General features: G+C 45.1%; 1 pseudogene across 1 annotated transcript in view; it reads left to right on the plus strand.

Moving 5' to 3' along the window:
- Window positions 1-2,383: 2,383 nt before the first annotated feature.
- The window catches only part of LOC147423803 (pentatricopeptide repeat-containing protein At4g08210-like), a 31,302-nt pseudogene continuing 20,410 nt past the window's right edge, over window positions 2,384-13,275 (plus strand). Inside the window, exon 1 of the transcript XR_015186641.1 lies at window positions 2,384-2,593. The product of XR_015186641.1 is annotated as a pentatricopeptide repeat-containing protein At4g08210-like (transcript). The remainder of the gene's footprint in view (window positions 2,594-13,275) is intronic.

A 13,275-nucleotide genomic window follows, 5' to 3' on the forward strand; every position in this document is an offset into this window, starting at 1 on the left:
CTGGCGTCCCCCACGGGGATTTGCTAGGCCAAACAAAACCCCTGTTGAGATAATCCTTCAGCTGTCGCTGGATCTTGTCCTCCTCGGTCTTACTAAACCGATAGGGTTGCTTTGAGAAGGGCTGATTGCCAGCCATCAACTCAATGCCGTGATCTACTCCTCTCGAAGGCGGCAAGCCAGGAGGTAGATCATGAGGAAAAACATCCTTGAAATCAGTCATGATTTCTCGGATAAGGTTGGATTCATCGGAATCCCCAAGTTCAACAGAAGAACATGAAACATTTTTATGAAATTCAGTGACAGAAGTACCAAGCACTAATGAATCAAACCAAGCAGACGGTACACATTGATAAAAGTCAACATCAGAAGACTTTATTTCTTTATACATTTCCAAAGCAGTAACAACTGGTATTGCAAAACCATTATTTACAGACTTCTGATTACATAGCGACACAGATACATGAGGCATGTTCTGCTTAACAAAAACAAGAGAGTGATGTACATAGTCTATATACAATGAGTCTTGTTTATCATAAAACCATGGAATTCCTAAAATAACATCTGCTCTATCCAGGCGCATGATGTGGAAGTCCAGGTTCTCTTTGTAATCAGCCAGCTCGAGCGATAAGTCTGGAACCATCCGATTCCATACATTTGTATCGACGCCACGAGCCATCTTCACGCGATACTCATGGTCACTGTCTTGCGTCCGCAGGTTCAGTTTCTGCACCAATTTTGCATCCACAAAATTGTGTGAGCTTCCATTATCAAGGAGTACGGTCACGTCGTGACCATTGATCTTCCCGGGGAAATGGAGAAGATCGTGCTTACCAAACACTTTGGTGCTAAAAGTACAATTAGTGCATGAACTGGGCGCTAAATGATGGATTTCAACTTGAACAACATCAGAGTTACCTGAGATCTCGTGAATCTGAACCAAAGGACGGCCTTGCGGTTTCTGCATCTTCTTCTTCTTAGGGCAATCCTTGATTTGGTGACCCGTCTGGCCACATCCGAAGCAAGCCCCCTTCTTCAGTGCATCAGCAACTGAAGCGTTTCTGGCTTTCTTCTTTTCCTGAGAAGATCTCGGCGGTGATTTGGATTTACGCTGGAATCGGGGTCGCTTCCTCGAAGCACCCTCACCGGATTGATGGTCTGCAGTTCTTTTCTTCTCATAATTCGCTCCATTTATCAAATTGAACGTCCTGGCCATTGCCATTGCATCCTCGACATCAGTCGGGGCTTTGTCTTTGATTAAGGCCCAACGGTAATCTTCATGTAACCCTAGCAAGTACATATGCACATGTGCACGGCGTGTGTGGAATCCACCTTGCAGAAGGTGAGCGCCTTTTTGAAAGCTGTAGTATATTTATCAAAAGTCAGAGTTTTCATCAAAAGACTCTTCAGTTTGGCATACGCTTTCAAAGGGTCCATTTTTGCGAAATCCTTCTTGAATTTCACTCAAAAATCAGCCCACGTCGTAGGCTTTTCTGTCATGTCACGCCACCAGGTAAGCGCCTTACTGCGTAGATAAAGAGGAATCGTCTGAATCCTCCGTTCATCATGCTCCCCATGGAGATCAAAGTATGTGGTCCACTGGTGCAGCCATTTACTTACAGCCAATTCCGTACACTCCTTCTCTTCACCTGAGAAATTTGTAGTCTTATACGGAATTGTGGCAGTCGGACCACCCTGCGAACGCCCAAAAGCAGTAATCTGCGTCCGTAGATGCTGGAGATGGGTTTCGCCCTCGGAAATACGCGCAGTCGTCGACTGAGCCATATTTTCGAGAGTAGAAAGGCGGGAACTAAGCCCTTGTACGACCCCTTCGAGAGAGGCCAAGTGAAGGTTTGTCTGAACATTCACGTTTCCCAAAGCGGTAACACGTTGGTCGAAGCTCTGGAAAGTGCTCGTAATCCATGTGTAGAGAGCATGCGTAAATGGAATGTGAATGTTACCTGGCGCGTCGTCACGCTGCACATCCGAGCTGGAGGAATCCATGGCGAAGTGCGTGTAAAACTGAAAAATTCACGCAAAACTGAGCCTTTTCTGCACTTTTCGGTCGCGAAAAGTTGAAGTTGCGAAGAGCTTCACGCGTCGGCATGAGCACGTGAAGGCGAGCGGGTGATGGCGGGAGCATGGGAGCGCGAGCAGGTGAGAGAGAGGAGCAACAGAAAGAAGTAGAGAGGCCCAAAAATGAGTTTCTCTGCAAACTGTAAAGTCTCTGTAAGTGCGTTTTAATAAAACTCAGGTTTCAAACTATTATAAAAAAAACGTTCAAGCTTGAAAGGGGCTGGCCACCTTGAATTAAAAGGCCCATTTTAATAAACCCTAAGAACCTATGTTTTTTTAACTCTGTAATGCCAGCGTTAAAAAAAAACATCAGCGTGGAGTTTTTTCGAAGGCAGTGCTGGCCAGAGATTGACGCGTGGAGATTGGGCAGAAAAAAAAATATAGCACACACATGCCTTGCGCCCTCGCGTGGCCAGCACACGCAAACCAAAGGTAGCGTTCTCTTTGTTTTTGCCATGCTGGATCCACGCTGGATCTCCCTCCCTCCTCACGCTACCTCCTGCAGAAGCTCCTTGCACTGGTGAGAGTCTCTCTCTCTCTCTCTCTCTTTCTCTCTTACGCTGGTGAGAGTCTCTCTCTCTCTCTCTCTCTCTCTCTCTCTCTCTCTCTTTGTGCTTCGCACAGAGAGGCTTACAGAGAGGAAGAGGAATTTATAGAAAGATGTAAAAGTATATCGTATGCTGAAATTTAATCCAAAACAGGAAATTAAAGGTAAATGCAGTGCTTTTCGTCGAAAACCAGTAAATTCATCGAAAATCTTTCAATTTCCAGCACTCCCATATGTCAATTTGCTGGTTTTTATAAAAAATCAGCAGTCGAACTATATTATTTATCTGCAAACATGCTTCCGAGAAGAAAAGTAAACAATTTCAGCAATTTAATCACTAAAAACTATGCAAAGGCAAGGTTTTCCGAACCAAACCGTTCCATAGGTGTGCACACAGTCCCTCGTGCAGCCAAGCTGGCTCTGATACCATGAAACGAACGAGGAGAAAGGATCTCCCGGCCACACAGACGGCCTACAGATACGCGTCAAACGAACCACCCGACCATAGCCACCATCCGGGAGCTCCCCCGTGCTGGGGCCAGCGTCCGAGGACGTATGCGTGCACCTGTAAGACCGAGCGTCCCACACCACCCGGCCTCACCTCCTCGAGGTGACCTCGCACACTCCTAGCCTCGCGGGCTCTAACCACTGGCACTCTGCCAGTGGGGTCGATAACTGTAAATGAGGCCTTGGCCTCCCTTTTATAATAATGGCCGGCCACACTGTCCGGGTTCACACTACATCCGCCCAGACACTGGACGCCCATCCCAACGGCATCTGGGCTAGATCCCCTCTCCTGTGAGCGGGACATAACAGTGTCCCTTCTTACCGCATTTGTTGCAAGGCTTCGATGATAAACAGTCCTTTGCTATTTGACCTTCTTTGCCACTTAATTTGCGAAGCACCTCTTCACCTTTAAAAATGAAGTCACTCTTCACAAATATTTTCTTTGATGATGAAACATTCCCCACATCATCATCTTCATTTGTCGTATCATTGTCTCCTTTTCTTTTATCTTCATTGGTCCAAAATTCAAGGCTGCTCCCTTCTTAGCTAATGGTGTAGAGCATGCATATATTACATTTTGTTTGCTTGTGTGTGTGCTCATAGTGATGGGCGGTCTTACCATACATTCATTGTGCAGGCAGTGTCTAAACCCCGTCGCAAGTGGTGGATACAAGAAATGTGGGTTCAAAAGACTTGATGACTTTTATTTCAGTCTTAATAAGTGGAACTGAAAGCTTTGGGAATTTTTGTTTATTTATTTTTAATATAGTTTTGTGTGTGAGATTGTGCCATGGCAAAAATTAAATCACCCTTCCCTTTTCTTAAGTAGGCATTTTGTTGCTTTCCAAGGTTAAAGTTGAATGACTTCTTTGGGTCGGCATGTTGGGTGAGAACGGGAGCTATGCCGAGCAGTTAAAGAACTGTTTAATGGTGCATCAAAAGGGTGAACATTGAATATTATGCATTGCAGTAGGTTCGAGGGTAGCAAGCCTCGAGGTGAAGGTGGCCTGGGAAAAAGCACAGCAGGCAGGTGCTCCTTGCCGGTGGAGGGCATACGCGTTTGAGGAGACGACCACGGGATGCGAGCACTAATCAGTGCTGAGGGAGTCTGCTCGATGCCGAGGAGGACCCGGAGTAGTGCACTGTGCAGCTCGTAATCATCGATGGAGGGACCAGCGGGTGCAGGAGCGAGGTTGCCACGTGGCTTGAGAGTAGGGACCGCAAGCAGGCAGGTTGGTAGAGACTTGCAGGTTGTTGGCACCAAGGCAGCAAAAGGATGCTGTCGGCAGAATTGGCACCGTTCTAGGCTGTAGTAGGTGGGAGACTGAGAGTGGAGATAGCCGAGGGCCGAGGGGCTCTGTGTAGCTGCCAGTAAGACGCAGGTGTGGCGCACTGTGTGCTTTGCAAGGACGCGCAGCCAGCAAGTTAATGCCGCAGGCTATGGTGGGCGCTCAAAGGAGTTGGGGGACTACGATGGCGAAGCAGTAGGCTGATTATTGTTGGGCACCCATAGTTTACAGAGGCAAATCATGATTAGAGGAATCTACAGGTTGCCTGGTTGTGGAGCAAGCACATCAACACTCAGGTGGCCGATTTACTGAAATCTAGTTCGCTTTGGTGATGCCGCTGCCTTTAGAGATTGGGTAAGCTCTGTCATAGATGGACCTCAATCCCCGTTGCTACCTTTCCCTAACCCCATCAACAGCCGATAGCCATTGCTCCTCTCTCTCTCTCTCTCTCTATCTTTCTCCTCTTGTATCTTTCTACACTATCCCCATTTCTCTCTCTTACACTGCACACAATCACAGTAGCACCCACAAAACAACTCTCTACTCTCTACTCAACTCTCTCTAGACGCACACCATATTGAAAACAAAATAGAAGAAAAACAGAATGCAAATTCAGCAAGCAACGGTATGAGATCCCTTACGGAGAGAATGAGGGAGTTCTACCATGGCTCTGATACCAAATGTTAGGAATGGGATCGTGCTAGCTAGGGTGGATGAAAGAGAAACATAGTGTTAATGTGTGAGTGTGTGTAAGCAAGATTATCACTCAAGTGAATTAGGTTCCTAGATAGAATTAGCTTGGACTCATAAACACAATCTTGAGTATTGATTTAGCTTAGCACAAGCTCACCACAGACAAGCATGTAGTGCAAAATAGTGTTGTGTTTGTTCATTCATGAAGTGAGCTAAAAGTAGCTCTACAACCTTGCTCCATAGCATGTGGGATAATTCCACTCTCCTCTCCTTGACTCACACTTTAGGACAAAGCTCACACTTTACAACATTGCTCGCATCCGTCCCTACCTCAAAGGGATCATCCCAAGAGGCAAGGATGAAACACGGCGCTTCTGTCACTGCAACCTTGAGAGCTACGAAAGCCTCAATGGATGCCTTGGGAAATCCACGCGCTGTCGGCGAGTCTTTACCCCTTTCAAAACATCAGCCATGGGTGTGGCAATGCGTGCAAAATTCTCTATGTGCGAATTATATACTTGACATAAACCAAGAAAAGAACGCACATCATATGCAGTTTTGGGCAAATCCCAATTACGTACCTGTTCCACCTTCGCGGGGTCTAGTTTGACGCCTTTTGCAGAAATGATACAACCCAGATAAGTAACTTCAATGAAAAAAAACTCAGATTTCTTAGCTGCAATGTACAATTGACACTCATCCAAACGGTTTAATACCCTTGCTACATCCTTTTCATGTTGTTCCCACGATGCAGAAAAAAAGAGAATATCATCAAGAAAGATGAACACATATACACCAACCATATTGCCAAAACGGCTTACGATGAGATGGTACTCTTATCTACCCGCCTCTTCATTTAAGAAGATCTTGTTCAAAGAACAGATTTAGCGGTTTACCTTGGGACTTTCTACAGAAATCCGAGATCACTGCTTAGAGCAAAAGTCAGATTCCATTAAGGAACTGATGAGTCATGCGAAACGGGGATTTTCCATTCATTCAAGCAGTTTGACCTACCCCACAGATGAAATCATAACGCAAAGAACAAAACAAACTTCGAACAATGAAAGTAGAAAGAGGAAGAGCAATCCAGAAAAGAAAGAAAAGGATGCACGACCCAAACTCACTCCTTGAGAGAGAGCTCTCTACATAATGCCTTTGGAAGGATGTGATGTCCTCTTGGAAATTCCCTGGTACCACAAGAACAATGCCGTGGTCGACTATCGGGCGAGAAAAGCGACTTTGACTGCAGAGAAGGGCAAAACCATTGTACTTATGTAAAACTTAAGGGGAAGTTTGTCCCTATTGTATCGGCTTCGGCCATTTCAAAATTAATGAAATCCAGTCTGTTTGTTCACTCGATCTTTTTGAGAGAGATGAATGATGAGAATAGGACAAATATGTATGAACTTATTAAAGAACGCCAAGATTTTCTCCAGACTCATCCCGATTGCTTTTCAGAGGGCTTGCCAGGTGAGTTACCACCAGCTCGTCCTGACGATCATACCATTGATCTGATACCTGGAAGCACCCCACCGAACCGGCCACCTTACCGTGTGAGCCGAGCCCAGAACGAAGAAATTATGAACCAAGTGAAAAACCTCTTGGAAAAGGGTCTTGTCCACCCTAGTACTTCACCGTATTGCTCTCGAGTGTTGTTGGTTTTGAAGAAAGACGGATCTTGGAGAATGTGCATTGATTATAGAGCTCTCAACAAAATCACCATCAAGAACATATTTCCGATTCCTAGGATCGATGATATACTTGATCGACTACAGGGATCCTCGTGCTTTAGCAGGATCGACTTGAAAAGTGGATATCATCAGATCCAAATCACGTCGGAAAACGTCTATAAGACAGCTTTTCAGACGACTTTTGGGTTATTTGAGTTTTTGGTGACGCCTTTTGGCATAACCAATGCTCCTGCGACATTTAACCGGATGATGGACATGATTTTTCGAGAGTATAGACTATTTGTTGACACTTTCTTTGACAACATCATTGTTTTCTCCAAGGATGAGGCAGAACATATAGAAGATAATAGAATATCTACTTCAGGTCTTTCAAGCATTACAAGATCACAAGTTGGTGATTAATGCGAAGAAAAGTGAATTTTTCCTACCAGAAATACACTTTTTGGGACACACAGTCTCAGCAGCAAGAGTGCAGATGGACCCGGCCAAGATAGAGACTATCCGTGATTGGCCCGATTTCAAGAATGTCCATGAAGTTAGAAGCTTCTTGGGCTTGTGTTCGTACTACAGGCGGCTCATTAGAAAGTTTGCAGAGGGTGCTTCCCCTTTGCATATCTTGACACAGAAAGGAGTCCCTTTCTTGTGGGGACCCACAGAGGTGACTGTCGTTTAGACATTGAAAAAGAAATTGATTGTAGGACCAGTTTTGACTTTGCCGGACTTGCAGAAGTCATTCGAAGTATATTGTGATGCTTGTGGTCGTAGTCTGGGTGCGGTCTTAATGCAAGAAGGCCATGTCATTGCCTACGAGAGCTGACTGTTCTCAAGGCCGGAATTGATAGCACAGATTTATGAGAAAGAGCTTTTGGCGGTTATCCATGCTCTTACTCAGTGGGGGCATTACCTACTCGGAGCGGATTTTACTATCTTCAAAGACCATCAGAGTTTACGCTACTTCTTGTCACAGAAGCAGCTATTGGAAAAGCAGATGCGGTGGGCGAAGATCTTGTCACAGTTCACTTCCAGATTGTGTGTGTGCACAGACAGAAGAATTTGGTGGCAGATGCTTTGTCTCGGACCCGTTGGTTCTGGTTATTTCCGTGATACATCATAGGAGCTTCGAGGATATGGTCGATCAGTATGCCACAGATACAGATTTTGCAGATATTTTCACTCGGATACGGTGTGAGCGGGATGGACACACACTCTTGGAAAGATACACACACACACTATGGGGCACCACTCGGCTAACACAACCCTCCTGGCCGAGACAGGAAACACACCCATGGAGTGAGAGGAGAGAGACTATCCCCTTGCCCACTCCACACGGAGACACACACACACACACACCCAAAAAACTCAGCTCAAAAGAGGAGAATTTCTGATGTTTAGATACAAATGAGCTTGGGCCAACACCAAGGGGCAAATAGCTCACACAAAATGGGTAAAATATACCAGATACAATCACAAATTGGAGTAGAAGCTTCGCTCATAGGAGAAACATACACAGCCAAAACAACAGAAAAAGAGTGAGAAATTTGGCAAAATAGACAGCGCCATCACGTCTGGAACGGCCAAAACCCCAGTCTACAATGTCAAAGTGCTCAAATCCGAGCCGACCTCGGATTAGCAGTTTACGACCAAAACAAGCTCCAAAAACCTCAAAAACACACCTGCGGCTGTTCCTCCTCTTCTCTCCACGTTTTTTCTGGTCTTCTCTCTGTTTTTTCAATTCCCACACTTAGCTTTTTTAGTTGGGCACCCTTGGCCTTTTAGATGACCTCAAACGGACCCCGAACAGGCCAAAAACTGACCTCACAGTGCATAGTTGTCACCTTTTTGCATCATCCGCACACCTGGCACTCATTTCTTTTCAATAATGCATCCCGCCACCACGTGAAGTGGCCCCAAAAATTGGTCCTCATGATGACCTTTCTGCATAAGTATCACAAGAAAACATCCACGTCGTGTCCATACTTCTCCGCGTGAAAGTATTGACCCCGTTCGACCTCCTGACGCCACTCTATGTCATCTGACGCACCTGCTTTCCTCATGTCGTCGGCCCGCGGATAGCTTCCTCGAGAAGTTTTATGCGCTAGAAACTCCTCATTATTGTAGAAAAAACACACTGGTACTGGTAATAGTGAAAATCGCTGCACTATGTATACCCTGTCCTACCTGTACACATGTGGGCCCCACGTAACCACCTGGCTCTGGAAAATGGGCATCCTTTATTCGATGCACCATGCATGGGTATGAACATATGCGCAATCCCTTGCTCCAAAAAACTCCTGACATAATTTGCCCACCCCCTAGCCTGCTAGAGCATTCATGCTCAGTAGCAGCACTAGTAGATGCTCATTCCACCTGGATCAAAAGGCCAAAGGCATATCGCCTGATTCACAAGAAGCATCATAACACCACACCTACATTTGTCAACAATTAACCAAAATGAACCATAGGCATATCCAACTAACACATCCGCCTTGTCTGGAGTTCCAAAAGCATAAATATTGCATGCCACATTCAACCCAACCGATAGAGACAATTCAAGTGACTCATCACGTGGCATCTTGGCTTCACCAGCCATAGCAACAACCTGCAAATCATGCACCCAAGTAGCTAAAAGCATTGTGTGAAGGTAAAGTTGTTGATATCCAAAGCACAAAAGTATCCCCGCAACACACATATCCCTAGCATAGGCATCCACATAGCTGAGATTGGACTCATATATGCCAAACCCCTTCTCATCATCATAAGCATACTCATCATCACACATAACTTTATCCACATCATAATCATGGCTAGCACCACTATCCATAGCTTCTAGCATGGGTTCATCAGTCTCCAAGAATACAGATCCTTGCTCTAAACCACAATCATGCTCACAAATCGGTTCAATCATTGCACATACATCAAAATATGGCTTCAAAACAGGCTCCACATCAACAAATCCACAAAATGGCTCTCAACCTTACCCTCTTCCCTAATTTCCAAGAAACTAGTATCCAAAATTACGTGCTCATCATCAACAACCTCAACCTCACACTCACACCCAGAATCACAAGGTACACAAGTAGCCAATGCATCCTCTTCAAGACTTTTCAATCCTGTATCCAAAGCATTACTCACCTCTTTAGGCTCTTCCATAAACCTGTCAACCTGCAAGACCTCTTTACGCTTCACAATAGACCTTGGGAAGAAACGAGAAACATCATAGGATAGGCTACTTTTCACCTGCTTAGGCTTAACTTCATCTTCCATGTCAAATCCAGCTTGCACATGCATACCTGTATTGATACCATGTTCCTCAAGACGCTTAAACTTCCATTCCTTGTGCTTTGCAATGCATACCGCATCTTCAAAATACTCGGGCGTCTTCAACTCGTCTTCAACTCAACCTCGAACCGCAACCAAGGTGACAAACCATCAACAAAAGAACTTTTCTTCAATGAACAAAGGGGGGTCTCATCCTTAAGAGCAACACACCAACGAGTCCATAAATTTGTAAAACCTTGTACATAGGCATCAACACCTTGACAAGAACCTTGCTTAAGAGCATTGAGCTCATTCCATACTGCATTTGCATCTTCAAAAACCTAGAAACGCTCTAAAAAAGCTTCTATAAACTTGTCAAGACTCAAACCATAAGAAGAAGCCACCACTTCTTTAGCTTCCAAATCCATGAACCAAACACAGGCTTCATCTTTCAAAAGCAATCCAAATAGCCTCAAAATCTTCTCCTCATCACACATATTGTTGCTTATGCATGCCACCTCGACTTGCTCCAGAAAGTCTTCCGCATCTTCACCACTTCTTCCATGAAATTCCGGATAAGAGAAAGCCATGGCTACCCAAGCTTAATGCTTTGAGAACCTCTTCGAACACACGTGCAAGAACCCAAAACTTTTGACTGACTCAATTCCCAGAAACTTCAATGGAGCTCAACTTTAGATTAAGGACAAACACATGTACATCAAATGAGTTTTCATAGTTGATCATCGGAATTACAACAGGCAAAGGACATTCCAGGATCTCTCTTAATCTTCTTGGCCCGAACATAAAGACTATGCGCTGCTGGAAAGAAATCTTCCTGGACACATGAACATTTATCTGGATTCTCTGAGTTAAATGAAAAGGAGTGAATTGAGGGCCATTTTGATCATCCATTAAAGCCAACCATGAAGCTCCCAAGAAGGCACACCTGACTTAACCTCTGATTTTGCCAAAATTTCAGTAGCATAACAGCATAAATGGCTCAAAAGACCAAGAAACCAGCCATCATAACTTGGAAAAATTTTGACAGAGTTTCCCCATAAGTATAGCAGTAAGAACCCAAAATATAAACTGTATATGTATGCATAAACTGTCAACAATAGAACCCGAGCATCATATAGGAATCACTAGTACATAGCCTATGGCGAAGTCACGAAAAGGGTGCTCCAGCTACCTGTATCACCGAAAGGATCTCCACATTTGAGAATCCCCCAGCTCAATAAAACCTCACGCTATCGACCCTCACACGAAGGCTAATGCAAATCGCATATAGTCAAGTCTCAGAAATGACTATCTTCTAGACCAAGTCTCAGAAATGGCTGGGACTGCCAAATAAAACCAAGTATGGCTCCACAAATGCGTGCAATGGCAGTTTCCACAAGTAACGTACAATCCAACAGACAATGCGCTCAAACAGGCGCCAAGTGATGCCTACACACAACAACTGCAAGTGACACCAATGCTAGTATATCACTGTACTCCAACTACCTGTACCTGTGTGAATCACCTGTCCCTGTAACCTGTAACCTGTAACTTGTAATCTACAACCTGCAACCTGTAATCCCGAATCCCAAAGCTTAAAGCTCGAAGCAGAAGGTACTCGAAGAAGATCCTCAGTGGGGGCGCCAAAAGAATGTGAGCAGGATGGAAACACACAGAACGCCTCTATAACGACCCGACACACACTCTTGGAAAGATACACACACTATGGGGCACCACTCGGCTTACACAACCCTCCTGGCCGAGACAGGAAACACAGCCATGGAGTGAGAGGAGAGAGACTATCCCCTTGCCCACTCCACACAGAGACACACACACCCAAAAAAACTCATCTCAAAAGAGGAGAATTTCTGATGTTTAGATACAAATGAGCTTGGGCCAACACCAAGGGGCAAATAGCTCACACAAAATGGGTAAAATATACCAGATACAATCACAAATTGGAGTAGAAGCTTCGCTCATGAGAGAAATATACACAACAAAAACAGCAGAAAAAGAGTGAGAAATTTGGCAAAATGGACAGCGCCATCGCGTCCGGAACGGCCCAAAACCCCAGTCTACAATGTCAAAGTGCTCAAATCCGACCTCGGATGAACAGTTTACGGCCAAACAGGCTCCAAAAACCTCAAAAACACACCTGCGGCTGTTCCTCCTCTTCTCTCCATGTTTTTTCTGGTCTTCTCTTTGTTTTTTCAGTTCCCACACTTAGCTTTTTTAGTTGGGCACCCTTGGCCTTTTAGATGACCTCAAACGGACCCTGAACATGTCAAAAACTGACCTCGCAGTGCATAGTTGTCACCTTTTTGCATCATCCGCACACCTGGCACTCATTTCTTTTCAATAATGCATCCCGCCACCACATGAAGTGGCCCCAAAAATTGGTCCTCATGATGACCTTTCTGCATAAGTATCACAAGAAAACACCCACGTCGTGTCCATACTTCTCCGCGTGCAAGTATTGACCCCGTTCGACCTCCTGACGCCACTCGATGCCATCTGACGCACATGCTTACCTCATGTCGTCGGCCCGCGAATAGCTTCCTCGAGAAGTTTTACGCGCTAGAAACTCCTCATTATTGTAGAAAAAACACACTGGTATTGGTAATAGTGAAAATCGATGCACTATGTACACCCTATCCTACCTGTACACATGTGGGTCCCACGTAACCACCTGGCTCTGGAAAATGGGCATCCTTTATTCGATGCACCATGCATGGGTATGAACATATGCGCAATCCCTTGCTCCAAAAAACTCATGACAACGGAATGGGGAGATAGTAGCAAGATATTCCATTCGCGATGGCTACTTGATGAGGAAAATCATGTTGTGCGTTACGCAGTCGTTGAGGGAAAAGGTTATGACCGAATGCCACCGTCCACCTTTTACGAGTCACCGCGGCATTGTTACCACCTTGAAAGGGGTAGAGAGATACTTCTTTTGGCCGAGACTCAAGAAGGATGTGGACGAGTTTGTGCGCAGTTGCTTGGTATGCTAGAAGGTTAAGTTTGACAGGCATAAAGCACAGGGATTGTTACAGCTTTTTCCCATACCCACCCGCCCCTGGGAAAGTATTGCAATGGATTTCATTTTTGATCTCCCGAGAACACAGAGTGGTCAGGATGGTATCTGGACTGTTATTGACAGATTTAGCAAGCAAGCTCATTTCATTCCAGTGAAGAAAATAGTCAAGCTGGATCA

This window comes from Adiantum capillus-veneris, chromosome 26 (assembly GCF_014529385.1).
Source record: "Adiantum capillus-veneris isolate H3 chromosome 26, ASM1452938v2, whole genome shotgun sequence".
NCBI lineage: Eukaryota > Viridiplantae > Streptophyta > Polypodiopsida > Polypodiales > Pteridaceae > Adiantum > Adiantum capillus-veneris.